Genomic DNA, 27,886 nt, shown 5'->3' on the forward strand with positions numbered 1-27,886 from the left:
TTCAGCCAAAAGACTTCTTACTCAGGCTCTGATACTTTCATGTCTCGATTATGGGAATGTACTGCTCCTGAGCTCTCCTTTGGATGTTCTAAAGAGACTTCAGGTGGTGCAGAACGCTGCTGCTCTCCTACTCACAGACACGGCCAGACATTCATCTGCCACTCCAGCCTTGGCCTCCCTCCATTGGCTTCCGATTGAACAACGCATTATTTTCAATGCTATGTGTTTTATTCACCGAGCCCTTTGAAACAAGGGTTCAGTCTTCCTCAGATGAATGATCACTCCCTATACCCCCTGAGAATACTCAGATCTTCTTCAGCTTTTTTAATTAACTCCTTTTATGCTAAGAAAGTTAGATTGGGGGGTAGATCCTTTGCCTGTAGAGCAGCTAAGATCTGGAACTCCCTCCCCTTGGAACTTTGTCATGACATGTCAGAATCTTCTTTTCGTAGAAAAATGAAAACTGTATTGTTCCCTGTTTAAGTCTGTTCCTCCTACCTAGTGATCTTTCTTGGCGCTAGGAGGCCTTCGGGTAGCCAAGCACTCTACAAATCCTCAAAACTAAACTAACTAAGTGATCTTGTAATCAAGCATCCATATGTACATAAAAATATTCATATTTATTGTAAATCATTTACTGATATCTTGATTAAGGAGCACAAGGATATATACATTATCAAGATTCCATCATATTCAGGATACTTAAAGGAGTACAGCCATCTCTCACAAAATTCATGTTCATAGTAACTTACACTTAATGTAGCATCTTATATTTGTTATGGACTTCCGTCAGCATATTATATGAAGTCATATGTCATCAAGGTCCACAGTGGAGCAGCCCCTTCTTTAGCTTGCAACATTACTGAATCACAATTAAAATGTTATCATTTCTGTGTGACCAACATTTACACTCTTCATTTTTATCTGTTCTCAGTTACAAGATATACATCAGATTCTGTTGGTGTTTTGACTTCAACATCTTGAATCTTATATAGGTTTCATATTAAAGATTAGCAACCCCAGTTTGCATTATTTTGAAGCCATTACCAAAAATACTGCTTTTATTCCATACACTCAGCCTCATATTGCGCAGTCATAATATCAGACTAAGCTCATCTGTTTTGTAATAAAACTGAAACAAACAATCAGAAATTTTCAGGATGCGCTACCTACAAGAAATACAAAACACAAATCATTCAATTATTTATGCCCAAAGTCTAGGGTGTACAACTAAAACAGCTTATTTCCAAACAAACATCCATCTCTAACGGTCTACTCACCAGGAGTGCAACTCAAGCCAGCTCCTTGACAAAGCTCAATAAACACCAGACTCAATGAGTCAGCAATTATGTATATCTGGTTTGAATCACCCCCACATCCAAATTCACACTCACATGGTGCTGACACAAGCGGAAGCTGGTTACAACTATTCCACAATCGCTGCTGCCATCGCCGTAAATCTCAAACAAATTTTTTGTTTCACAAGACTTTATGCACTTACGCTATGCTCGCCATACGAAAAAGGAGAAAAATAACAAACAAAAGTTGTCAAGCTCAGCAAATTAGATGTTAAAAATTATGTATAATGTATGGAAACTACAAAAAGCTATCAACAACTCAAACCGTGGTGTCCCATGTTAAGGGCTATGCCCATTATAAGTTATTCATTATCCTGTTGTCATGTGTTTATCAACAGCTACCTGAATTAGAAAATATGGTTTGAAAATCTTTTAAAGAAACCCCTTGAATATATTAATACTAACTAACCAATTTCCTAAGAGCTCACATTATATCACCTGTCCATCAGTGTAAGTATTGGCTCAAGATATCAAATGTTTCCTCTTTTATTCTATTTCCATCCACACATCATCTTCCATCAAAGTGCAGACTAGATCGCCACAAGGTAGTTACAGGTAGGACCATGTTTCTGTGCAAAAAACGTTTTTTTACTTGCCTATATCTTTGGCAACACTTGACAAATCTTCACAAAACTTTCCCCAAAAAATTCCAAGTACCGTCATCTGCTGCCTGGAAAGTTTCAGGGTGATACATCCGGAGGGGAGAGAAAAAAGGGGGTTCCAAAACACCTTTTTCTCATTCATTTTTCCATTGGGGTTTTGATCAGCAATTGCTCAAACACTACCTGACAGAATTAGGCCAACTTTGGCAGGAAGGTAGGTCCTGGTACAGAAAGAGTGTTTTTTTGTTTTAGTGTAATTCTGTTCAGTAGTTTTTGAGAAATTAAGGAGAAAATATATTTGTATATCTAGGGATGCGAAGGATTTGTGACCCCTAACTATTTTGTGCTGTGATCTGTTTGGCTGATAACACTTCAACAACAGAAGCTGTTGAAGTGTTGTCAGCCATCTTGGGACTCAAATTCAGCTGAGTCCCAAAATAAAAGTAAAAAAAAAGACAAATGGGGCCAGGGTACGAACACCCTGACCCCTTAACTCTGGTGGTGGGGTCCCAAAGGGCCCTCCTGCAGGGCTGAAAAGCGTTTTGAAAAGTTTTATGAGTGGAGATGGGTTGGCTCTGCGTATCCACTCGTAATTTTTGTTTTTTTAAATGAAGCTCAGTCGTTAGTTTAATGCCCTTGGGTGGGGCAAGCCCCGGGGGCTTTTTTTATGGGGACCGCCACCTCCCCAGGGCTCATTATTTTGGATGTAGGGGGGCCAAAAGCACCACCTCCCCAGGGCCTTAAGGTAATATGCGAGGGGTGTGCCCACACCCCCTGCTGCCCTGGGGACCACCACCCCCAGGGGCTAAGTTCTCGTTGGAGGAGGGGCAGCACAGTCCCCCTCTTGGAGCCACACATAGCCGTGGTAACCGCCACCCCCCAGGGCTGGCTCCTGCTACGTCCTGAGGTGCCCACCCCCAGACATAGCTGTTTGCTGTGGCTTGGCTACAGGGCTGCAGTTAAGCCACAGCACACAATTCAGGTTTTGACAACAGGACCTTTAAAGAAGGTCCCGCTGTCAAAATTCGAAGTTTGATCTCTGTCCCCTGCACAAGTGCATGAGACAAAGATGAAATGCTTGCTAAAGGAGTGGCACTGCGGGAGAAGCCTTATGGCTTATGGCTTCTCCCGCACTGCCAAGTAGCCTGTAAGGGCTTTTTAATAAAATAAATAAAATAAAAAAGTAGGGACTGCGGAAGAGCCCTTGAGGGCTCCCTCGCAGTCCCACATAGCCTACAAAGAGCTTTTGATCATTATTATATATTTTTTAAATAATATTTAAATGAAGTTGTCATATGAGATATCAGCAGTGATGTCACTGACCATGTCATGAGTGATGTAATATGTGAGACATAAGCAGTGCAATACGGGTACTGCTGAGTTTCTGCAATTTTGTACAAGTAAATTCAGAACCTAACTATAACGTACATGTGACCTTTGGTTTTTCCATTGAACTTTTAAAGTTTTTTAAATTCTATTTCCTAACTTTAACGTCCCTGTAACCTTTGTTTTTTCCAGTGAAAATATGTCCCTGGGAGATAGGCAGTCTCAGCAAATCAAGATAGGAGGGAGGGATCCCAAGAGGTTTTTGTCCCTTTGATGGATGGTGCATACATTACCTTTCATGCTGATGAAGCTGATGAAGCTGAAGGCTCTGTTGTTCAAATTTACATGAAAGTGGAAGAAGGGTGGTGAATTCCCTGTGCTCAGGTTCTTGCACCTTCCTTGTGATGGACAAGAGCCAAGTATAGGTCCTGAGAAGTGATCTCAAATTAGCTATCAACTGCTTGAATGTCGATTGGAAAGTGGAGAAGAAATAAACACCCTGCCATAATGTGTAAGCCCCAACTGGCAGGCCAGGAAAATGTGCCCACTGCCTGAATTATTCCATTTCTATGAGGGCTCCTGCAGGGGTATTGGGTTGCTGAAAGGTGCACTTTTGTTTATATTTTTCTGTGGTGTGATAGGAGCATATGTGTGCAAATGACTTGTCGCGTATGATCTTATTATTCTAATGAGACTACTGGATTTGAGGGGCAGAATCGCCTGCAGTGTGGGACACTGAGTCTTAACCCACTACAGGTGACACCTGTCGCCCCAATCCAGGTTTTGTTCCGGCTAACTAGAGCACCTTATCTCTACCCAAGGGCAAGGATCATTGGGCGGCCGACTCAGACATGCCAACAGCGGAAAAAGGCTGAAATTATTTATTTACAAGCAATTAGAACAATATTGAATCCAGAAATGATTGGGTTAAATTTATTGTCTAAGTTTAAAATGTCACAAAGTGCCGACTGATTCAGGGTGAACTACTGGAGTTTAAACCAAATCACATCAAGGTGCATTAGACCCAAACAGCATTACAGAGATGATACATAGCTAGCTCGTTGATTGAAAAAAGTAAAAAAAGGGAATCATCTCCTCCTTGGATCAGACTCTATTTGTCTTCTCTTGTAGTTTCAACCTTATCTTATGGCCCTCTCTGTGACTTTCAAATCCCATCAAGTTAACAAATGCAGTCTAGCTGAAAGTATTACCACTTTGTGTCCCTCCTCCACAGTATCTCCTTCAACAATCTACCTGTGTCCCTCCTGTATAACATACCATATCATGCATATGTAATGTCATTATGTCACTCAGTGGTGTAGTCACTAAGGGCCTGATTTATGAAACTTTTGCGCTGCCTTAACATCATTTTTTGACTTAAAAGTGGCGCAAATTTACAAAATACATTTGTATTTTATAAAGTTACGCTTCTTTTATGTCAAAAAATGACGTTAAGACGGCGCAAACTTTTCATAAATCAGACCCTAACTGTGAAGGATGAAAGTTGAACACATTATTAAATTCTGACCCTGACAGTGAATGGATTATTTCTCTGTGCACTAAGATCCTCTCTTGCACATCAGTTTTGCATGGGGGCTCAAACCTTACTTGCCCCTTCCTATCACAGAGGAAATGTTGAGTATACGTTTCCCAGTTCTCTAGACAAGAACTATCCACAGCATTTACTGGAACTCTCTCTGTCTCTCTCTTGCACTGCAGCTTCACACCGGGGCCCAGGTTCTAGATTCTCTGAAGCCACCATGCCTCCCCTCCATAATGGTGGAAAAGCAGTTCTAGGTTCCACCCCCTTCGTGCTCTTTCTGTTTCCTTCAGATAATGGTGGTGCAGGAGCTGCAGCTCCAGCTTCCTTTCCATGGAGGGGATGCCTGTTTGAATTTCTCTGTCCGCATGCTCTTGAATTCACTCCAGGCCTCTTTAAACTACTACAAGACACTGCCTGCCCCTATATCTCACTCTTGCCTGTCCCATCTTTCTCCCCTTGTGGCAGTTTTTCCGTCTTTCCCTGACTTCTTCTTTCTGTTTGTGTCTTTTTCCCTCTCTTGCTTTCCATCAATATCTGATGAGGAAAAATAAGTGCTGGTCCCCACAAATGAGTGCCAGAGGACCCCACCAGCAACCACAGGCTCAAATAAAGCACTTTGTAAAACACTTCCAATTCATAGCCCATCTTCTGACACAAGGCAAGTAGGACTGCATGGCCTTCCAGTGTCCATTTCGAAGATTGAGCTGAAAAGGTACTGTAGCGTCCTTTCCAGCAGCATACAAAAGCCCGCACCACATGCAGAGCTTTATAACAGACACCTTTATTCCTCAGCATATGAGCACACGCTGTACATCATAACTGTTGATAACCACGCCTTAACACCTCTCAGCAGGTTACATCATTTCTCTGTTGAGTCTGCCTAGATCGCAAGGGCCCTAGTGCACATAGTCTCAGAACACTGCATCTCCACCTTTATTAAATAAAAAGTATCAACAACAGTTATGTTATATTTCTTCGATAAGTTGTAAAAGCGCTCACACTAATCAGCCAGATCGAGTGGTATGAGCTGATTGTGAGGCACTCTGGTTGTGCACCGATGGCACAGGTTCTGATACCTGATCTGGACTGTTAAGCGTCTATAATTGCGGAACTGACAAATGTCGAGGTAGGTGCTTGAAGTGTGACAAGTCCGGTGTGATGGTCTTTGCAGGATGATGCAACATCACCATGTGTCCTTTACACGGCACCACCTTCAGTGGATTGACAGCAAATGGAGTGTCTGTTTCCCACTTTTGTTTATGCTTAACCAGGTGCTAGTCACCTTCATCAAAGACTGTTTTCCTGAGCACATGGATGCCGATCGATATCTGTTTTAATTTTGCACTTTTGAGGAGTGTCTTTGACATGAACCTTATAAGTATTCAAGGGTCTGTTTACTTTCCACTGCGGCGGTTTGGTTCCAATGGCTCTCCCAAATAGCAAAGTGGTAGGTCTTTTACCAATTGTGGAGTGAGGAGTTGAACTATAAGCCAGGAGGACTTGACCTAGGGCTTCGTTTATGTTTACCCCCTCCATCAATGGTCATTGAATTCCTCTTTTGAGGGTATCCATGAATCACTCCCCAACACCATTGGCTTGGGGCCACAGAAGTGTACTTTTTTGACACTTGACATTTAGTCTGACCAGAAACTCCTTGAATTCTTTGCTATTGAACTGTGGACCATTGTCGGATTTGAGAATGATGAGAATATCTCACGTTGCTAAGGTGTCTTCCAGCTTCTCAATGACCTGGGCTGTTGATGTTAGCTTCTTTACTAAATGAAAGCATGAATGCTCATCAATGACTACCATGAGATGATGTCCGTTTTGATGCCCAAGAAATCAACTGCAACTCTTTTTCCAAAATGTGTAGGAAAGTCAGATATTGTCAATCGATGCTGCGTCATTCTGGGGGAAAGGCAGTTGCAAAGATTGCACTCTTTTAGTTCCCTCTCAACTCTCTCATCTAGGCGTGGGAACTACACTTGGTCCTTTAGGGCTCCTTTGGTGGCTACAATGCCACAATGTCTTTCATCTGCTAGTTTAATGACTTATCTATAGGTCATCAGGTACAATGATTCTCAGTCCTCTTAATACAACACCTTCCGTGGTCATAGACAGTTCATCCTGTACATTTTCGAATTATTGAAATTTACCATCGTCAGCAAAAGGTCAAGTGCTCCTCTTCCACAAGTGAGTTGAATTTATATCTGTGAGGATAAGCATGTCATTTTTGGCACTAGTAGCAGCAATAATCTATTCAATGGCTAGGGAAGCTAGTGTGCTGGACCTCATAATTAAGTTAATGTGCTCCTATCCTTTTTGGATGTTGCACTGTGACGTAGTGGTACTCGTGACAAGTAATCAGCAGAGTTCTGATCTTTACCCGGCATGTGTACAATTGCTTAGTCATACTCTTGCAGTCGCAACCCCCATCTCTCAATGCAAGGGGGCATCTTGGCTTTCGGGTTTCCAAAAATAGTGAGCAGCACCTAGTGGTCTGTAATAATAGGGAATGTTTTCCATATTAAAACACATAAATATGTTTGCAGGCCCACACTACAGCCGGACTCTTCTTTTCCAGCTGAGAATAGGCATGTTCTGTGTCAAGCAAGCTTCAACTGGCATAGGCCACAATGTGTCTCTGAGCATTTGGATGACAATTATGTTGTGAAAGGATTGACCCCAGCCCCACCAGGCTCACATCTACTGTGATCAAAGTGTGTAACTTGGGTTTAAAATAGGCCATCTCAGTTGCATTCTCAATCAAATGTTTTGAAGCTTTGATCACATTCAGCAGACCATTGGAAAGGGAGATTTTGTTTTGTCAAGTCTCTCAATGGGGCACTCACCGTAGCAAAGTCACAAATGTACTTTGAGTAATAACTGGCCATGCCTAACAAGGGTTGCATCATTGTGGCATTTTATGGGGTGGGGGGTGCAAATAGCTGACAGTATTTGCACTTTTTCAGGGACAGGAGTCATACCTCCATCAGAGAATATGTTCCCAAATAATTTGTTTGGTTTTGTGAAACTCACACCTTGCTGCATTCAGAGTGAGACCTGCATCACTGTGGGAGGGATGGGGAGATATATGGCTTCAGAGGGAAGTTTGATTTGCTAATCATCTAGGTTTATGGGCAACCAAACAAAATGAAATTGAACAGATGAATATGTTGTTCGATCTTCTGAACAGTTACAGCTAACCCAAGTCTTCTTTCTTCTCTTTTTCTTTACAGGACTCCGATCAAGGTGGCCACCATCAGGATCCTCATAAAAACAGAAAAGATTGCTGTAAGTATACTGCTTGTGCATTAAGCAAAAACATTTTTCAGGGTTGTCATGTGCTTTTTAAAATATAACACTCACACATGTCCTTACATCTACAGGTCTCATCTACATAAACACCAGTGTTAAAATACACTCTTACTTCTCATCGCATCCTTTCCCCATAATGGCCACTCACTGCATTGCCACAACTCTCTTGAGTTGTGGCCAGCGTGTAGACATCTACTGGCGGCATCTACCAGTTCTCCGTCCATGTCTTTGGTGTCATCTGGATACTTGTCCTCCTGTCCAGCATGGCAGCTCCTGCTCTCCTCGACATGGTCCTGCTGAGCTTCTTCACTGATTTGTGTTGGGATTCTATCAGCATCTTTCTCCTTCCCAATGTTTTTTTTGACGTCCTGGATGAGAGTCTGCTGTGTGCCAGCTCTTTGCCTCAGTGGTGATTTTGTTGGGCTCTTCCCATTCCTAGAAAGCCAAAAAAGAGAACCCTTTTTCAGTTGGACTCCATCCTTTTCTATTTTGGAGTCCTTCTTTTCTTGCCAGTTTTGACGGTTTCATAAGGACCATGAGGAAGAATCCACGATCCTGCCCTCAGGTAAGTGTGGGTATCGGGGAGGGAGTTCTACACAATTTGCAAGTAATTGGCCCACTTTTGCATTGCTCCAAATACCATTATGTCATCACCGTAATTATAAGCATGTGTGAAAGATTGAAATATTCAACGTATAGCATCTTGAAATAACTTTGTCGTCAATAACACTCCAAAACTCAACCTTTTATAACTGAACAAACCAACATTAATCAAAAAAGTAGTGACATACCTGCAGTTCCCTTCCAAATCGAGTTGATGGTATCTCTTGTTCAGGATGAGAAGACTTTGGCATCATTCATTTGCATGATCATGTTATGGACCAGGATGTCTTTCTCTCTCAATTGCTTTGTTGGCCTGGTGCATATCAACACAGATGTGTACTACATTGCCACTGTCCTTCGTGGCACCACCACTGTGGGCAAAACCAATTGCATAGGACCATTGAGCTCTCAATTGTGTTATGCTTCAGCAGCATTTTAGTTCTTTGTCAACGGTTTCTTACAAGTGAAAAGCGACTCTGCAGTGCCGCTGGGCAATAAGGCGCCTATCCTCATTAATGTGAAGTGACACTGTCATTGTCATGAGTCTTCCACGGCCATGAGACAATAAAGAAAACTGACTCACAATTTCAGATTGCTTGTAGAGGTTTTAACTGAGAGATACCAGTCAATGTCAGCAGCATTAGCAAAACTGAATAGACATGCACTGGCCGAAGTTCCTTGAAGAATGTGAATTGGTGCTTGCACTGATTCTGCTTTATGTTGCATTGTCACTGTGAATGACCCTTGACTCTGCAACAGTTGAAAAGCAGCCCACATATATAACTTTGTGTTTGATGGGTTAAAGTTTGGAACAGGAGACAGGTTACTGAACTTCTCTACTGGCATGATGTTAATCGATGCACCTCTGTCTATGATAAAGGTTATGGAGCAATTGTTCACCTTTGTTGTAATGTTGGGGAAGTGACCAAATCAATTTGGTTGTTTCATTTGATAGTTTGTCTTTGTCTTTTGTTCTTCCTTGCAAGCAGTCAAACCGACTTGCGCCTGTCATTCCTTCGTCGATACTATCATCGCACATCCCTCTTTTTCACTGGTGCTTGATAATGACATTGAAGAGCCCTTGTAGGATGGGCTTGATGTCAATCAACTTTGTCTGATTTCTACTTGTTGAAACGGGGCTGCTTTTTGTCCTGGTGGGCATGGTAATAATGTTTCTGGAACCTTCTGGCGTCCATTTTCTCTTCTAGCTGTGGTGTATTTGGTTTCTCGTTCACTTTGCAAACTATTAAGAAGTGTTTTTTTCCTGCAGCATTTGCTCGTCGGTCACATGGCTGGACAGTTACCTTCATGGGAAAAAGAAAAACCACATCAGAAAAACAACTTTTTTGCCTTTGAAAACATTAACTTCTGTGCATCTATCTTGTACTTGTACTTGCTTTTCATGACCAGCGCTGCTTAATTTTTCGCTGTTGCTGCTTCCATATCAGCAGCTTGTCACTCTGCTGTTTTGGTGCTCTCTCTCAACATGCGTCTTCTGAAAAAGTTTGAAAGACGGCCATTGATAACTGTGAGGCATATGACTTCATCATCATTAAATTTACTAAACTTCCAGTGTATGATAAGCACATCAAGCCTTTCAACAAATTCATCAATCATTTCACCAGCAGGTTGTCTTGCTTAATTGAAAATGTACCTTTCATAGTCGACGTTCGGCATTGGATTGAACTTAGTACTCAAAGCTTCTTTGATCTGATAGTATGATATTGCAGCAGTCTGCAAGAGTTTCTTCAGCACTTTTTTTACTCCATCACCGGCAAGCTTCTTTAAATACTTAATTATTTTTTTATTATCTACTTCTTCTAGGGCATCTATTAAGTCATTGAGGTCCATCCGGTGCCAATGTGTTGCTTCTTGGTGGTGTTGAATGGCGGTGGTGGTTTCAGAAACACAGCTGCATCATATTTTGTGCCTTTTCTGCTACCGTTGACAGCATATGCTGTTCAGATGACTGCCACTGTTCACCTGGACCAGTAACCTCTGCAAGCACTGGGCGTGCGCTTGCACTTTGGTCATCATGCTCAATCTGAGGTCTTAGAATGTCATCTTTTTCTTGACGGTGAGTAACTGTTCTTTTTCTCGTGCTTGATCATTGTTACATCTGGCTTTTTGCATTGTACCTGGTTGTCATTGCCTTTATCATTTCAATTTGTATCGATGACGGCTCTGTGCTATGGCATGACGCAGTATTTCTTCTTTCAGCCTTACTAACATATTCTGGTGGGCTTTTTGAATGCTCTCTTCCCCGGGGCCTTCAACTTGCTTGAGGACTATGTATGGGCTGGAGTGGGGCTTCAACTCTACACACACCAACTTTGAGCTGCTTCTCATTGATTTGAGCACATGTGATTCACACAAGCAGTTTGCTGTATGGTTGCAAACTCTCAGGAAGAGCAGCCTTGTTTCTTGGGGGCATATATGCCCTACTTGTCATCAGCTGCAGCTTCCTCCCCAGTCTGGAAGCATGCAAAGGACCATGCCACACATGAAGCTCTATAACAGACATCTTATTCTTCATCATACACTCACACAGCGCACTCTGAATGCATCATAACATTAATAACCACACCTTAACACCTCCTAGTAGGTTACTTAATTCCTCTCTTGAGTCTGCATAGAACTGAAAGTGTTCTAGTGCACAAAGTCGCAAGCCACTAAAGGTACTTTATCAAACATGTCCTCACAGCTGATTCTGTACATTCTGTCCTCTCTATTAATTCACTAGATTTAATACATGAAATGTTAGTTACATATTCAATGACCCCTCACAAGAAATAATTTTGAAGGGCTATCTTATTTAGCAAAAAGGTATTTGTTTTTTTCAGAAATGTTTACTGAGCAGGGTGACTTTTGATTGTCTAAAAGTCACCGATTGTCCGTTTCTACATGTCTGAGAAATCATCATTTCTCAGTATAAACACACTTTAAAAATAGGTATGAACAATATGTGGTCTGCAAGAACTATTAAAAGTTTTATCATCTCTCACTTACAATGACTTGTATTCTGACTCCTTTTTATGACTTGCATAGAAGTACAGGCAGTGAGAGCATTATCACAGGAATTCCAAGATATCTTGTGATACATAATATTTCAAAATTCACTTTACAAATTGTGTTATTACCATTTCCCTGCATAAATTATTTAATATGATGAATTAGTCAAACTTTTAAATGAACTAGTGAATGCCTTTGAAGGAATTGTAACCGCTCACGGCTTGGAAAGAAAATGCAATTTTCTACTGTCTTTCTGAAGTTAGAATTAGTTTCAGATGAGCCTCCATTAGTGACAGTGTTACTAAGCTACATGTTCCCACTCACATTCTTCCTTCTATGTACTTACAAACTTATCTTCTCAGGATACATGACGCTGATTTTAAGAAACATTTGAAAATTTATTTAGCTAAGCACCAACCTTTTCCATTAGCCTGCAGGTAATTTCTACTACCAGAAGGACCTTGAAGCTAATAGGGCTCAAAGATGCCCAAGTTATGTTTTTTCTGAAAATGGTTTACCTGTATAGTTAACCCCTAGTGTGCCTTCGACGAGGTGATCTCGTCCAAGACACCGGTTCCCCGTGGCTTGGACGAGATCACCTTGTCCTGCTATGGGGCCCCGGGGGGAGCGCTAGCACTCCCCCCGATGGCCAGGCACACCCCTCCCCTAGGCAGGGATGGAAGGGGAATCGCTTCCCCTTCCACCCCCGCCTCCCATGACCCCACCATTGCATCTGATGATGTCAGCGTGCTTTTGCGCGCTGACCTCATCAGAGGCCTTCCCTCCGGTGCTGGAAGCTCAGCTTCCAGTGCTGGATCGGAGGAGAAATGCAAAGCATTTTTCCTCCGATCACGTGGAGGGGGTCAGAGAAGCCTGGAAGGAGAGGAAAGGCCTTTCCTCTCCTTTCAGGCTTCTCTGAGCATTTCTGCTGCCCGATCGCGATGCGATTGGGCAGCAGAAATGCCACTAGACACCAGGGATTTTTTTTTATTTGTTTATTTCATAAGGAGAGCGGCCCCTTGGGCAAGGGCCGCTCTCCAGGGGGGCAATTTGTTTTTTGGCTGTTTTTGCCCCCAGGGGGGGGGCAGAAACCTCCCTAGACACCAGGGATTGTTTTGTTTTTTTGTTTTTGTATTTTTTTTATTTGTGGGGAGTGACCCCTTAGGCAAGGGTCGCTCCCTTGGGGGCAAAAAATGTTCTAGGCCATTTCTGCCCCCCTTGGGGGCACATCGGGCTATTTTTATTAGGCCAATCTGCCCCCAAGGGGGGCAGAAACCACTAGACACCAGGGATTTTTTATTTTTTATTTGTACACATAAGGGGAGCGGCCCCTTGGGCAAGGGCTGCTCCCCAGGGGGGCAAATAATTTTACGGCTGTTTCTGCCCCCCCTGGGGGCAGATCAGCCTAAAATTATTAGGCCGATCAGCCCCCATGGGGGCAGAAACCACAAGACACCAGGGAATATATATTTTTGTGGGCTAAGTGTAGTAAGGGGAGCAGGGGGGAAATATTTTTAGGCCTTTTCTGCCTCCCCAGGAGGCAGATCGGCCTAATATAATTAGGCGGATCTGCCCCCGGGGGGGCACAAACCTCTAGACACCAGGGATATACATATTTTTTTATTTACTTTATGTTTGTATGTATGGGGAGCGACCTCTTAGGCAAGGGTCGCTCCCCTGGGGGGGCAAATTGTATTTAGGCAATTTCTGCCCCCCTTGGGGGCAGATAAGCCTATTTTTGTGAGGCCAATCTGCCCCCAAAGGGGGCTGAAACCTCTAGACACCATGGATTGGTGTGTGTGTATGTGTGTGTTTTGTTTGGAGGGGGCAGCCCCTTGGGCAAGGGTCTCTCGCCATGGGGGCACATTACTGTTGGCCATACCTGCCCCCCTTGGGGGCAGACTGGCCTATTTTGGAAGGCTCATCTGCCCCCAAAGGGGGCAGAAAGCCCACCAGAGACAAGGGAAGATTTTTTTTTCAAAATAAGAGGTTGGGGAAGTGTGGCTCAATGGTTAGAGCGGCAGACCCTGAAGCAGAGATCTGGCTCAAGACCAGGGTTCAAGTCCCGCTTCGGCAGGTCTTGGGCTCAATTCCCCTTGACCAGATAATTCTCGCCTCGGTGCCTAATCTAATTCATGGGTCCCACTCTGCAACTCTGGGCAATAGCTTGCTTAATCTCCACAATGGCCCCAACAGTGCTTGGATGCCTGGCTTCACCCTGGGGGTGCTCAGGAGTGGGTGCCTCACAGGGAAAAGCCAAGAGGGGTTCCATAGCGGTATGAGTACAGCGCCTTGAGACCCTAACGGGTGAGTAGTGCGCTATACAAGTGCTAATTTACATTTACCCCAAATAAATGGGGCCAAAGTTGTTCTGCCCACCAGTGGGCAGATTGGGCAATTACCCCCATCCATATCCCGGGGGGACAGAAAGTCTACTAGATGCCAGGGAATAAAAAAAAAAAAAAAAATAGTGGGGTGGTGGCTACCAACCAGTATGGGCCTGGTTATGCCCCCACCCAAACTGAAGGGGCTAACAGTCTTTCAGCTCCCCCCCACACACTAAAACATCCTATCCCATGGCAAGCAAGAGGACATTTGATAATTTTTGTTTTTTGTTTTACATTTGGGCCATGGGAGCTTGGTAGATCTCAAAATCATCCCACTTGGAATGGTGAGGGCTGCACTTTTTTTTACTTTAGGACGCTGCCATGTGCAAAAATCCACAAGACCTAGACACATCGGAAAACTAAACATCTAGTTGATTCCAGGGTGGTGTGCTTCACGTGCACCCTGCACCATTTCCTTACCCACAATGCCCTGCAAACCTGCAACTTTGCTGGAAAGCACACATTTTCCCACATTTTTGTGATGGAACCTTCTGGAATCTGCAGTAATCCACAAAATTCCTACCACCCAGCATTGTCTCATTTACACCGATAAAATTTCTGCTGCACTTGTCAGCCTAAATATTTTTTTTTTCAAACTGCCCTTTTGGACCCACTTTGTTCCCCCTCAATTTCAACGTGTTTTTGGTTCTTGGCCCACCAACACAAGTGAGGTATCATTTTTACCGGGAGACTGAGGGGAACGTTGGGTGGTAGGAAATTTGTCCCGGTGCAGTGATCCCACACAGAAATGTGGGAAAATTTTTATTTTTTAGCTAGATTTGCGGTTTTCTGAGGTTTCTGGGTAAGAAAATATTGGGGAATCCACGCAAGTCACACCTCCCTTGACTCCCTCGGGTGTCTAGTTTTCAGAAATGTCTGGGTTTCGTAGGTTTCCCTAGATGGCTGCTGAGCCCAGGACCAAAAACGCAGGTGCCCCCGCAAAAACAGGTAGTTTTCTATTTGCTAAATTCGATGTGTCCAGATAGTGTTTTGGGGCACTTCCTGTTGCGAGCACAAGGCCTACCCACACAAGTGAGGTACCATTTTTATCTGGAGACTTGGGGGAACGCTGGGTGGAAGGAAGTTTGTAGCTCCTCTAAGATTCCAGAACTCTCTGTCACTGAAATGTAAGGAAAAAGTATTTTATTAGCCACATTTTCAGGTTTGCAAAGGATTCTGGGTAACAGAACCTGGTGAGAGCCCGACAAGTCACCCCGGATTGGATTCCCCTAGGTCTCTAGTTTTAAAAAATGCACAGGTTTGGTAGGTTTCCCTAGGTGCCGGATGAGCTAGAGGTGAAAATTCACAGGTAGGCACTTTGCAAAAAACACCTCTGTTTTCTTTGAGAAAATGTGACGTGTCCACGTTGTGTTTTGGGGCATTTCCTGTTGCGGGCACTAGGCCTACCCACACAAGTGAGGTATCATTTTTATCGGGAGACTTAGGGGAACGCTGGGTGGGAGGAAATTTGTGGCTCCTCTCAGATTCCAGAACTCTCTGTCACCGAAATGTGAGGAAAAAGTGTTTTTTTAGCCACATTTTGAGGTTTGCAAAGGATTCTGGGTAAGAGAACCTGGTGAGAGCCCCACAAGTCACCCGTCTTGGATTCCCCTAGGTCTCTAGTTTTAAAAAATGCACAGGTTTGGTAGGTTTCCCTACGTGCCGCCTGAACTAGAGGCGAAAATCCACAGGTAGGCACTTTGCAAAAAACACCTCTGTTTTCTCTAGAAAAATGTGATGTGTCCACGTTGTGTTTTGGAGCATTTCCTGTCACGGGTGCTATGCCTACCCACACAAGTGAGGTACCATTTTTATCGGGAGACTTTGGGGAACGCTGGGGGGAAGGAAATTTGTGGCTCCTCTCAGATTCCAGAACTCTCTGTCACCGAAATGTGAGGAAAAGGTGTTTTTTTTAGCCAAATTTTGAGGTTTGCAAAGGATTCTGGGTAACAGAACCTGATGAGAGCCCCACAAGTCACCCCGTCCTGGATTCCCCTAGGTCTCTAGTTTTAAAACATGCACAGGTTTGGTAGGTTTCCCTAGGTGCCGGCTGAACTAGAGGCCAAAATCCACAGGTAGGCACTTTGCAAAAAACACCTCTGTTTTTTTTGAGAAAATGTGATGTGCCCACTTTGTGTTTTGGGGCATTTCCTGTCGCGGGCATAGGCCTACCCACACAAGTGAGGTACCATTTGTATCGGGAGACTTGGGGGAACATAGAATAGCAAAACAAGTGTTATTGCCCCTTGTCTTTCTCTACATTTTTTCCTTCCAAATATAAGACAGTGTGTAAAAAAGACGTCTATTTGAGAAATGCCCTGTAATTCACATGTTGGTATGGGCACCCCAGAACTCTGAGATGTGCAAATAACCACTGCTCCTCATCATCTTATCTTGTGCCCATTTTGGAAATACAAAAGTTTTCTTGATACCTATTTTTGACTCTTTATATTTCAGCAAATGAATTGCTGTATACCCGGTATAGAATGAAAACCCACTGCAAGGTGCAGCTCATTTATTGGCTCTGGGTACCTAGGGTTCTTGATGAACCTACAAGCCCTATATATCCCCGCTACCAGAAGAGTCCAGCAGACGTAACAGTATATTGCTTTAAAAAATCTGACATTGCAGGAAAAGGTTACAGAGTAAAACGTAGAGAAAAATGGCTGTTTTTTTCACCTCAATTTCAATATTTTTTTATTTCTGTTGTTATTTTCTGCAGGAAACCCTTATAGGATCTACACAAATTACCCATTGCTGAATTCAGAATTATGTCTACTTCTCAGAATTGTTTAGGTGTCTGGGTTCCAGCACTGGTTTCACACCCATTTCTGTCACTGACTGGAAGGAGGCTGAAAGTACAAAAAATCATTAAAAAATCATAAAAATGGGGTATGTCCCAGTAAAATGCCAAAATTGTGTTGAAAAATTGGGTTTTCTGATTCAAGTCTGCCTGTTCCTGAAAGCTGGGAAGCTGGTGATTTTAGCACCACAAACTATTTGTTGATGCCATTTTCAGGGAAAAAAAACACAAGCCTTCTTCTGCAGCCCTTTTTCCCATTTTGTTTAAAAAAACGAAATTTTCACTGTATTTTGGCTACTTTCTTGGCCTCCTTCAGGGGAATCCACAAAGTCTGGGTACCTCTAGAATCCCTAGGATGTTGGAAAAAAGGACGCAAATTTGGCATGGGTAGCTTATGTGGACAAAAAGCTATGAGGGCCTAAGCGAGAACTATTCCAAATAGGCAAAAAAAGGCCTGGCACAGGAGGGGGAAAAGGCCTGGCAGCGAAGGGGTTAAGAATTAAATATTTTTGCTCTCTTTCTGGTTTGTCTTTCATTGGTAAACCTGGTAACCCCGTTGTTTCTGACATTAATAAGACTATTGTAACATTGCTGAAAAGGTGCCATTAGCATTAAGGGTGGGTGTCCCCATTCTTATTTTGCCCTAATTTTTGCCTGGTGCCTGGGGGCTTTCTGCTGGTGGGGCACATTGAGGGTAAGCCACCAATCAATCTGCCAGGGGGGTAAAAAAGACTTGTGCCCTTAGGGTGTGCAGGGAAGTACAAGCCCATGTTCAGAGGAACTGCTGTCCAAAAAACACACTTCCCTGGTGTCTAACTGGCTTTCTGCCTCCCTGCAATCCCCTGTGGGAGGGGCTGTAAAACCCCTAAGCCACCCATAGAGAGTTAGGAAGAATGTATGGACATTCTAATATGATGTCTCTATGTGATGCCTGGGTGGGCAGACCCATGCCATTCTTTAATTCACATATGTTTCCACTAGTGTCTAGTGAGCTTTTTATCAGCCCCTACCCACTCCCCAGAGGAGCAGACCAGGGTGAACACCCCCATCTGCCTCCAGAGGGACAGAAAAACTATTGGTCTCAGGGGGTAAGGGGAGCACAGGCGTATGCTCAATGTGGCCACTTCCCCCAGAAATAAATTTCCACATGTCTAATGGGCTTTCTGACCCACAAGCAAACAAACTGGTGGATTAAACCCAGATCTATGACTGGGAGTGAATGTTTGATTTTTTCTGCATTCTGTCCATCATCTGTTGTTTTTGCATGCATGCATGTGGGCCACAGTGATGTTCTGCAAAGAGGTGGCAGACTAATCCCAGATCCAGTGTTTTATTCTCTTCCATCCATGTGTAATATAGGCCTCTTGTGCAGCAACCTAGATGAGGCCCAACCAAGCCCAAGGCAGCTAGGTTGCGATGGTCACACTCAACCACTGCATTAGTGCACCCCCCCAAGAAAATATCCTCAGTTCAACTCACACTGCCTCTGGGGCACAGGATGAAGTGTGGTACGGAGACAGGAAGGCAGGTCATGCTTGCAGCTTATGACTTGGGACCAAGCGCTTACACCATAATCAGGACTGCACATCTTAACCTGCAACAAAGGAAGGGAACATAAATTAACTACCAAGCTTCTGGCTCCCTTGTTGAAACGAGATTACTGATTGCACAGTGTGGTATCAAGAACAATATCTGGCTATCCAGGGAATCATGGAGGCTGAAGTGATTGTGAATCATGACAGATTTCATGCAAGACCAAAAGTGTCCTACAGAAGTGCAGCTCTAATGGTGCCCAGCTCTCTGGTGCTCTCCATTGTTGGTCTTTCACTCAGCCACATAACGCTCAGAGAGTCAAAAATGTCATCGATATTCACTAGACCTTTTCCCTCTGTCTAATGTTTTCTCTTTATCTAGTCTGATAAAAGCTGTGGGACTCTCACTATTATGGTCAACATGTGGTAAATTAAATACAGTCGCATATGTTATTGAACCATGTTTGCTTAAAGGTAATTCTGCCTGGTGAGACAATTATTTTGTTGCCTCTTAGCAGAAATTGTGGAGAATTCTTGTAGTTCAACATTAGTCACAGAGACTTATTTCATGCATGGCAAGGCACAGTGGGGTTGGCCACAGGGCCTGGCCGGGGCAGCCAACCCCATATAGCCACTCAGCCGTGGATCATGCCCGGCCTTTGGCCATGCGTGCTGAGGGTTGGCAGCAGGGCTTCGCCTGTGGCCAGGTCCTGCAGCCACAAGCCTGTAACCACCCAACCCTTGGGTCTAAAGGCCCCTGCAGTCTCAGCCAGCTCCCCGCCTCCTGTGGAAGCCAGCATTTCTCCTGCATGCAGTGAGCTGCTGCATGCATGATAGCGGGCAGGGCAAAGATGAATATGCCACTTACAGCAAGTGGGAGCATTTTCACAGTTCCCGTTTGCTGGAAGTGAAGTGTTTGTTTTTGTGTGGTCGGAGATATCACAGCCCCTACCAACCAAAATAAACAGCTACCTCCTGAGGGTGGGCGCCTCAGGCAGTAACAGGAGCTGGCCCTGCGGGGTGGTGGTCCCCAGGGCCATATATGGCTCCAGTAGAGGGGGCACGTGGCCCCCTTCTTTCTTTATAAATATGTATTTGGCCCCAGTGATGTGCTGTTTCCCAGGGCTGGAGGATCAGTGTGCCCCCCCAACAATTTCTATCATTTAGCCCCAGGAAGGTTGTGCTCCCCAAGGCCTGGGGGGGGGTTCCATGCCACCCCGTACACTTATGAACAGCTACCTCCTGAGGGTGTTCGCCTCAGGAGGCAGCAGGAGCCGTACCTGGGGGGTGGCGGTCCCCTGGGTCATATATGGCTCCATTAGAGGGGGCACGCTGCCCCCCTCCTTCTTTGCAAATATGTTTTTGGTCCCTGGGAGGTGGTGTTCCCCGGGCTGGGGGGTCAGTGCGTCCCTCCAACAATTTCTATCATTTAGCCCCAGGAAGATGGTGGACCCCAGGGCCTGGGGGGATTCATGCCACCCCAGTACACTTATGAATTGTATCCCCGGTGAGGTGGTGGACCCCAGGACCGGGGTGGGGGGTTCGTGCGGCTCCCTAGCATAGCTTTTAAATGGAGCCCTGGGAGGTGAGGTTCCCTGGGTCTTTTAACAGCCCTAGGAAGGGGACCCTGTGTGCCCCCTCCTTAATAATAAAGACATGTATGCCCCAGGACCTGGTCCACCTGAGAGCAAAATTAAAAGCAAGTGTGGAAGACCACACTTGCTTTTTTTATATTCACAGCTACATTCACGAATTTCACTGTCAATTTTTAAAAAAGTGCTTTTCTGCCCTGGTGGGGTCCCATGGGGACCTCTGGGCCAAGACTAGGGGGTTAGGGTATTCCTACCCTGCCCCCCTTTTTGGTGGGGGGACTTGACAAAAGCTGAGTTCTAAAATGGCTGCCAACACTTCCTGGTTGAAGGGTTGATAGCCAAACAAATCTCAGCACGAGATCAAGACTATTTAAGAAGTATTCACACTTCTAGATGTACAAATGTGGATTTCCTTTAATATTTCTAAAACTACTGAATGGATTTACACCTCCGGTCTCCAGTCCAAAAGCTACTTTTCTGTCAAATTTGGTGTAAGTCAATTAATTGGTTTGGGCGGTTGGCATGTTCAAAATCCCTATGGGTATTAAAATGGGAAACACACTTCTTTTGACCCACCGTGAAACTTTCCATGCACAACAAGACACTTAGGCACACTTTCAAAAAAAAAAATTCATGAAGGTTTGTCAAACAGCGCCAGCGATATAGCCAAGTCAAAAAACGCTTTGTCAATGAAACCATTTCCTAACAATGACTACCTACTGGCGACTGGCAGTAGTTTATATATCTATATATATATATATATACACACACACATACATAGAGAGAGACAGAGAGAGAACGTAAGAGAGAGAAAGATCCAAAAGGACTTTACTTCACTGAAACAACTGCACCATCGTGGAAAGGAAGCATTCAAGTATACTGGACACCATACGTTGTGAATATCTTCTTTACTGGGGCATATGCGATCACCAGTCAAGAACAGGACACCAACCTGCATCCTACCACCAGTGCCTTTTTAAAACCTTTCCGTCTTCTGTTGCACTTCCTCACAGCCCCGCGACTAAACCGCTACCCACTCATAGTTGTGACTCGGCTCGGATGCTATGACGGTCATTTTTTTAAAACTTTTCTTTCCTGCACTAGTATCGGTACATATAAGAGTATAATAGCTTATTAAATATCAAACAAAAATGTCAAATACAAATGTGAATGTATCATTTGTGCCTTCTTTGAATCATCATAATACAATTTGGTTGTAACATTTCAAACCATTATGAGTTTAAAATAGAAAACCACAAAATTGGTATATTTTCAGACTAAATCATCTCGTTATAGAAATGATTTCCATAGCAAACAAGAACATCCCATTTCATATTTTCCTTCCAAAAGCATCTATGAGGTAAATATAATATTGAAACCTCGTCACTCCATCCCTCCAACTCGCATTTCATGGTTCTGGCTTCTTTAACCTATGCGTAGATGCATAACAGCATAAATGTAATCAAAGTGTCAAAGTGCAAACATTAAACCACATCAATAGCAGTATATACGGATTCGGTTCTGTAGCGGCATGTTTTGGATAAAGTGTCAATGTGCAACAATACACTACATCAGACTAGACCAAGTCCCCGCTCAGTTACCCAACAAGCCTTTCATCGTCTGGCCTGTGAGGGTAAAATTCAAATATGTAGCAGCATCATAAGGCCAAAGCGTATTGCAGCATAATCAGGTATAGGTTCTCAGATTACAAGACTGGATCCATAGCAACAACAGAGCAATTAAAGTGTCAAAGTGCAAAACATCTATCCATGTCTCTAGCAGCATATGTGGAATCGATCCTATAGCAGCATGCATTAGATAAAATGCCAATGTACATCAGTCCGCTGTAAACTGAATCAGATTCAAACAAACCACCACTCAGTTACCCTTGAATTTAAGACCAAGAGCAGTTCAGCTTCAGAACCTATGAGAGTTTAAGGCAGATGTATGGCAGTAGGCAAAAGCTTATAGCAGTCTCAGTCAAAGTAAAGTAACGTATTAATTCATCAGTCGCCCAAGGCTGTAAACTACAAAAAATCGGTTAAAGTGGCATGGTGCAAAATTCAAATGAATAATAGATCAAGCCAAGTGAGAGCTCCACTAAATATCTGTGCTGGTTTGATGTAAGACACACAAAGGAAGGCACGAGGAGAGGCAAGTGCCACCAACCCGCGAGGATAACTCTGGGCTGTTCCATGCCAGTAGATCATATAACAAAGAATGAGATGTATTCCATTATCTTCTCGTAATTTGCCCAATGTGCTATTCAGATAGTACCTCATATCAGCAGATGATGTTATACCCTAATGACTGCTTCATAGGAGAACTCACTGGTATGGGCCAAAATGTACAATTACGCCCCAATTAAAATCTAAAGCGCACGACAGGTGAAGTGCAACATAGAACACCAATTCATATCACATTAAAAACTGTGCAGTTAAGTTAAAACAGGACTCACTAAAGATTGACCATTTTCCCCCTACGCTTAAGCTTCTTGCATGTTTTCCTTCAAAGGGTCCATGAGGCAGCAGGCACCTGTTACTTTTCACAAACAACCAACCACGGTTCATCGGCCATATAAATATAACCAAGAAAAATAAGCAATTATAGTTATACTAACAGTTATACTTACGTTAAGAAAGTATAACTCATGGCTTAAAGTTACTTAACAGCAGGAGTTATAGTTTCTTCAGATAAGTATAACTATAAGTATAATGCTGAATTTCCATGGTTTTGTGTGTGTAAAACGTGAACCTAACTGTAACAACCATGTAACCGTTGTTTTTTTAGTGCAACTCTAGGTTTTTTAAAGTAATATATAATTACTGTGCATTAATACAACTTCCACCAAAGGCTAGGCACGGCAGGGGTTTGGTGTGTGAGTGGGTGTATATTTTTTTTTAATTGTGCTTTAGATCTACGGATCCATCATGAAGTTACATCGGAGGTCGCACTGAGAGCTGCAGGGAATTTGTGGATTCCCACGTGGGCCAAGAAACAATTTCTTGTCCATTAGGAGACCCTCGGGACCCCTCCATGTTTCCTGTAGGGTCAGCATACTTACATCCTGATCTTTTATGTGTTTATACCCTTTATTTTACCATCTCCGAGCCCAAGCGACAAACAAAATGGTGGCCGCAACTTTCCTGTCAGGTTGCAGACAGACAATTCAGGTGTTGCTTTTCGCCCAGATCTGCAATCCTCCACAGTTGGATCCATGGTAGATCCGTATCCCTAGATATCTGTATGTTTTTTCTTTCATTAACTCGGAAACTACTGAACAGATTTGCACCAAATAACAAAAAAACATTTTTCTGGACTAAGATCTAGCTTTCTGCCAAATTTGGTGTAAATCCATTCAGCAGTTCAGGCTGTAGTCGTGTCAAAAAATGCAAAATCCCCATAGACATTGCATGGGGAAAAACATTTTGGAACCCCCACTTCCTCTTGGCCCCTGCTTGATGAATCACCCCAAAACATTCCAGACAGCAGCTGAACTACTGGTGCATTACATTTGCAAATTGCATCAAGATTCTTCAAACAGCGCCAAGGTTATTAGCAAAACAAAAAACGCTTCATCTATGAGAAAAGTTGGTCCTAACTATAACTATCTACTAGCTATGATCTATATCTATATTTACGGATGTAGAGTTCAGAATAGTAAATCCGTACCTTCCTCTGTCCACCTACCTTTCGATATGTTGTCCCTCAATATTGTGGTAATGATATTCTGTCCTATCAATAGTTGGAATTCAATATTCCCCACTACAATCAGCAGAAGCACTAAACTCATTTAGATCCTTCAGGCTACTTGCAGAGTCCTTCTGTGGCCAATCAATTTTCCTTACTGTAGATTTTCTTCCCCTGGTATATCAAAACTGAATGTTTGGGATCCTCTTCTAGGACTACAAGATTGATATGCAGCCAATTTTCAGACTTAAACCTCTTCCTTCTGTTCATATTAATAAGGGATTACCTGTACAGTTGGCCAAATTATTTTTGATTAAGCAATATTTTCAGGCCAAGAGCATGGGTGTCTATTTTGATGCCTTCTTTACAGTGACACCTTAGATAAACAATGCGTCATATTGAGTCCCTGAAAAGATTTAGTCAGCTGACATTAGACATTTCCAGTACAGATTACATGAATGAATAATGACAGGTGGTGATCAAACTAAATACTAAATATTACACCACCAGAAAATAAGATAATTCTACATTTTTCTTCAGCTCCATTCAGGTTCTTTCCTTTTAGTGTCACACGACTTTGCATTTAGAAGAGTAGGTGCTTTACTATAGCGTCCTTCGTAGCCCAAGCATAGCTTTCTCAAGAGTTGTGCCTGTTTGTCAAGGCTGGTATGTCCTGTTGGACCTGGCCCTTTTTGCAGGGTCATCCACCCTCAGACTATTGGCCTTCTGTTGCTGAAGTATTTTTTGTTGACATTAGGACTCTGCACACTTTACCCCAGTGCTAAAGTGCATGTGTTTAGTTCTCCAAAAACAGTATCATTTCCCTACACCTAATTGGCGTGAATAATTTACTTGTTAAGTCCCTAGTAAATGGTACTGCATGTACCCAGGGCCTGTAAAGTAAATGCTACTAGTGGGCCTGCTGGATTCATTGTGCCTCCCACTAAAGGAGCACTTTAAAACATGTCTCAGGCCTGCCACTACAACTTGTAGTGCAGTTTTAAACTGCCATTTTGACCTGTCAAAAAAACCTTTACTACATCCAAACCTTTCTTTTTAATACTTTGAAGTCACCCCTAAGTTAGGCCCTAAGGGTTCAGGAGGCAGGGTTTCTTTTGTTTAAAACTTAGGACATGTGTACTTAAGTTTTACATGTAGTGGCAGTAAAAAAAAAAATAATAACATTGTTTTTCACTGTTCTAAGGCTTCTCTCTCCCATTGCCTAACACAGGGTTACGTCATTAAAATTAATACATGCTAACCTTAGATTGGGAGCACATAGAGATATGTTACAATTCTGAAGAAACACTTTTAGAAAGTTAGCATTTTTTTGTCCCAACAATTTGTGCCTTCTGCCATTGTCCTGGGTCAAATGACTGTGAATGACTCTGCTGTTGGGGTTTGTGTACTTCTTCCAGACAGGAATGCAAAGAGAGCTTAGGTATGGACAGGATGGGCCATCCTAGCAGGAATACTGCCTCACTTGCACTTCCAAGGGCTTTGCATCCTGCACACACAAAGGAACCTGACACCAGAATTGCCTTTTGTCACGCTCAGACAGTTTAAAGTCTTGAAAGGGGAAGGGGAATAATTTTCCAGAACCAGATGTGGTGGGGGGCGGACAGGGAGACCTCCCACACAAATACTAGCACCTCTAAATATTGAACCTCTAAAGCCACTCATCAGAACGCTCCGGGGCCTGTGAAAGATTCACACAAAGGACTTCCCTTCTTCCAGAGAACTGCCCCCCTGCTTGAATGACCTAGCTATCTGAATAAGGAATATGGGACCTATTTGCCTTGCTCCCAGGCTACCCAGAGTGACTGGTTGACCTCCTGTGTCAGCTATAGGGACACAACCAGCTTCAGAGGCCTCCTTGCAATTGCCCGGCTGATCTGCTGCAACTGCACTTGCCTGGACCTCCAACTGGATCTGCCCAGGCCCTGCTGCTTGCCTCTGCTTGAGTGAGTCCTGATCCACAAGGGATGCTCCCAGGTCCTGGGCTCTCAGCTGTCATATCCTTAGGGAAAAGGTGAAAATCCTGAAGTTTGGGCTTGTTGTGACCGTGAATGTACCTGTTGGCACTGACACCCTTCCACCTGTGTTGACTGCCATTGCAAAGCTCCAGTGAAACCTGCTCTTCACGCCTACAATGACTGCCAGCAGAAGCAGGCAAAATGAGGATTGCAATTTGCACTACAGCAACGACCATCCGCTATAACAGTCAAACTACAGTAATGACTGTGATACTGGACTGCCTCTTTGCCCTAAAGCGACGATCACCTGTGACGCCGACCTGCTTTTTGCAATACAACAACGATCATCTACAATGCTCAGCCTTCTCCTCACGGCCTCCTCCAATGTGAATGGAACTCCTTTTGCAGGACCTAAAAGGTTATTTTTCAGTTGGACTGTATCCAACTCACACTTTATCGTGGTCAGCCTGAACTTATGACTTTCCTCTGTCTAATGCAACTAGATGACCACAAGTGGCGCTTTGTACTTTTAGGTGCTATTTTCACTTAAACTTTAAAATGTGTTATCTCTGGTTCTACTGGTTGGAATTTTGTGTTTGTGGCATCATTTTATGTATTCAAATTTAGCCTAAATTGCTATGTTTTTTTAGATCTTTCTTGTGCTGTATTTTTACTTGATTACTGGTTGTGTACTAAATAAGTATTTTACACATTACCTCTAAGTTAAGCCTGACTGCATTTGAGCCAAGCTAGCAGAGGGTTTAGCACAGGTCAATTTAGTGACTTTTGTGGGTCACTCTGACAAGGATTGTGGTTGCTGCTTGAGTGGGGCTTCCACAGCTCTCACCCAATAATCCAATTTCTTACATGTCCTAAACACATTCCAATAAAATGTCCACACTTTCCACTCATACCTTTTATAGCATGTTTCCTGTTGTGGGAATGTTCCATGTTTCCAAAATTTCTTTGCATGAAATACCCACCTGAACTAAAAAGGAAAATCCCTCCCCAAATATGTTGTGTTATGTTAAATTGATTTGTGGAGCACACTAATCATCTGAGAGTGTATCCAGGAGCTTGGGCAAGTGTGAGGTGCCGAAGGTGCTTACTGAAAGAGCCATGTCTTCAGCTTATTGCAGAACTCATGAAGTGAGGAGGAGGCTACGATGTGTTGAGGGAGTTTGTTCCATGTCTTGGGTGTGATGTAGGAAAATTAACCATTTGCAGTTTTGCTTTTGAGGATGCAGGTAAAGTGTGTGAGTGAGGGGGTTGGTGGAAGTGTGTGCAGGTGTTCAAGTATTCTGGTCATGTTTTATGTAGGGCTTTGTATGTGTGCATGAGACATTTTAATTTGCTGCTCTTGTGAATGGGAAGCCAGTGAAGCTTCTTAAGGTGCTGTGAGATGTGGGTCTGGCGAGAGAGGATGAGCATGAGTCTTACAGTGGTGTTCTGGATGGTATCAAGTCTGTGTAGGAGCTGTTTGGAGGTTCTGGAGTATAGAGTGTAGCTGTGGTCCACCTTGCTGATGATGATGAGTGCTTGTGTGACGCTCCTTCTGGTGTTCTGTGGTAACCATTTAAAAGTCTTTCATAGCATGCTTAGGATGAGGAAGCAGGAAGAGAACACTGCATTGACTTGAACTGCCATGTTGAGCTTATCATCTAGCATGATCCCTAAATTTCTGGTGGAGTCTGTGGGTGTGGGTGTTGGCTCTAGGACCCAGGCGGAGTCCCATGGGGAGGTCTTGTTGCCACAGACGGTTGTATGATGGAACCACACATGCCGGCACAATGCCTGCCTTAACAACGTGGTTGTAACCTCGACTGCGTTGTTTCCTCGCATGCCTTCATCACGTATGTCTTTACAACAAATTTTGTTGTAAAAGCATGCCTAATAAAGGCATTTGTGGGAACGGCATGCGGAATGGCATGCGTGGTTCTTTCATGCAACCCCCCCACTACATTGATAAGCCCTAAAAAAACTTATCCCACCCCCCCACCACCCCTGAAAACTAAAGTACACCGCCCCCCCACCCACCCTGAACCCTAAAACAAAACAACACCAAACCTCCCACCCCACCTCATAAAACTAAACTACTCCAACACTCCCACCCTCATTGAGCCCTAAAACAAAACGACCCTGCT

The sequence above is a fragment of the Pleurodeles waltl genome, chromosome 2_1, assembly GCF_031143425.1.
Source record: "Pleurodeles waltl isolate 20211129_DDA chromosome 2_1, aPleWal1.hap1.20221129, whole genome shotgun sequence".
Lineage (NCBI taxonomy): Eukaryota > Metazoa > Chordata > Amphibia > Caudata > Salamandridae > Pleurodeles > Pleurodeles waltl.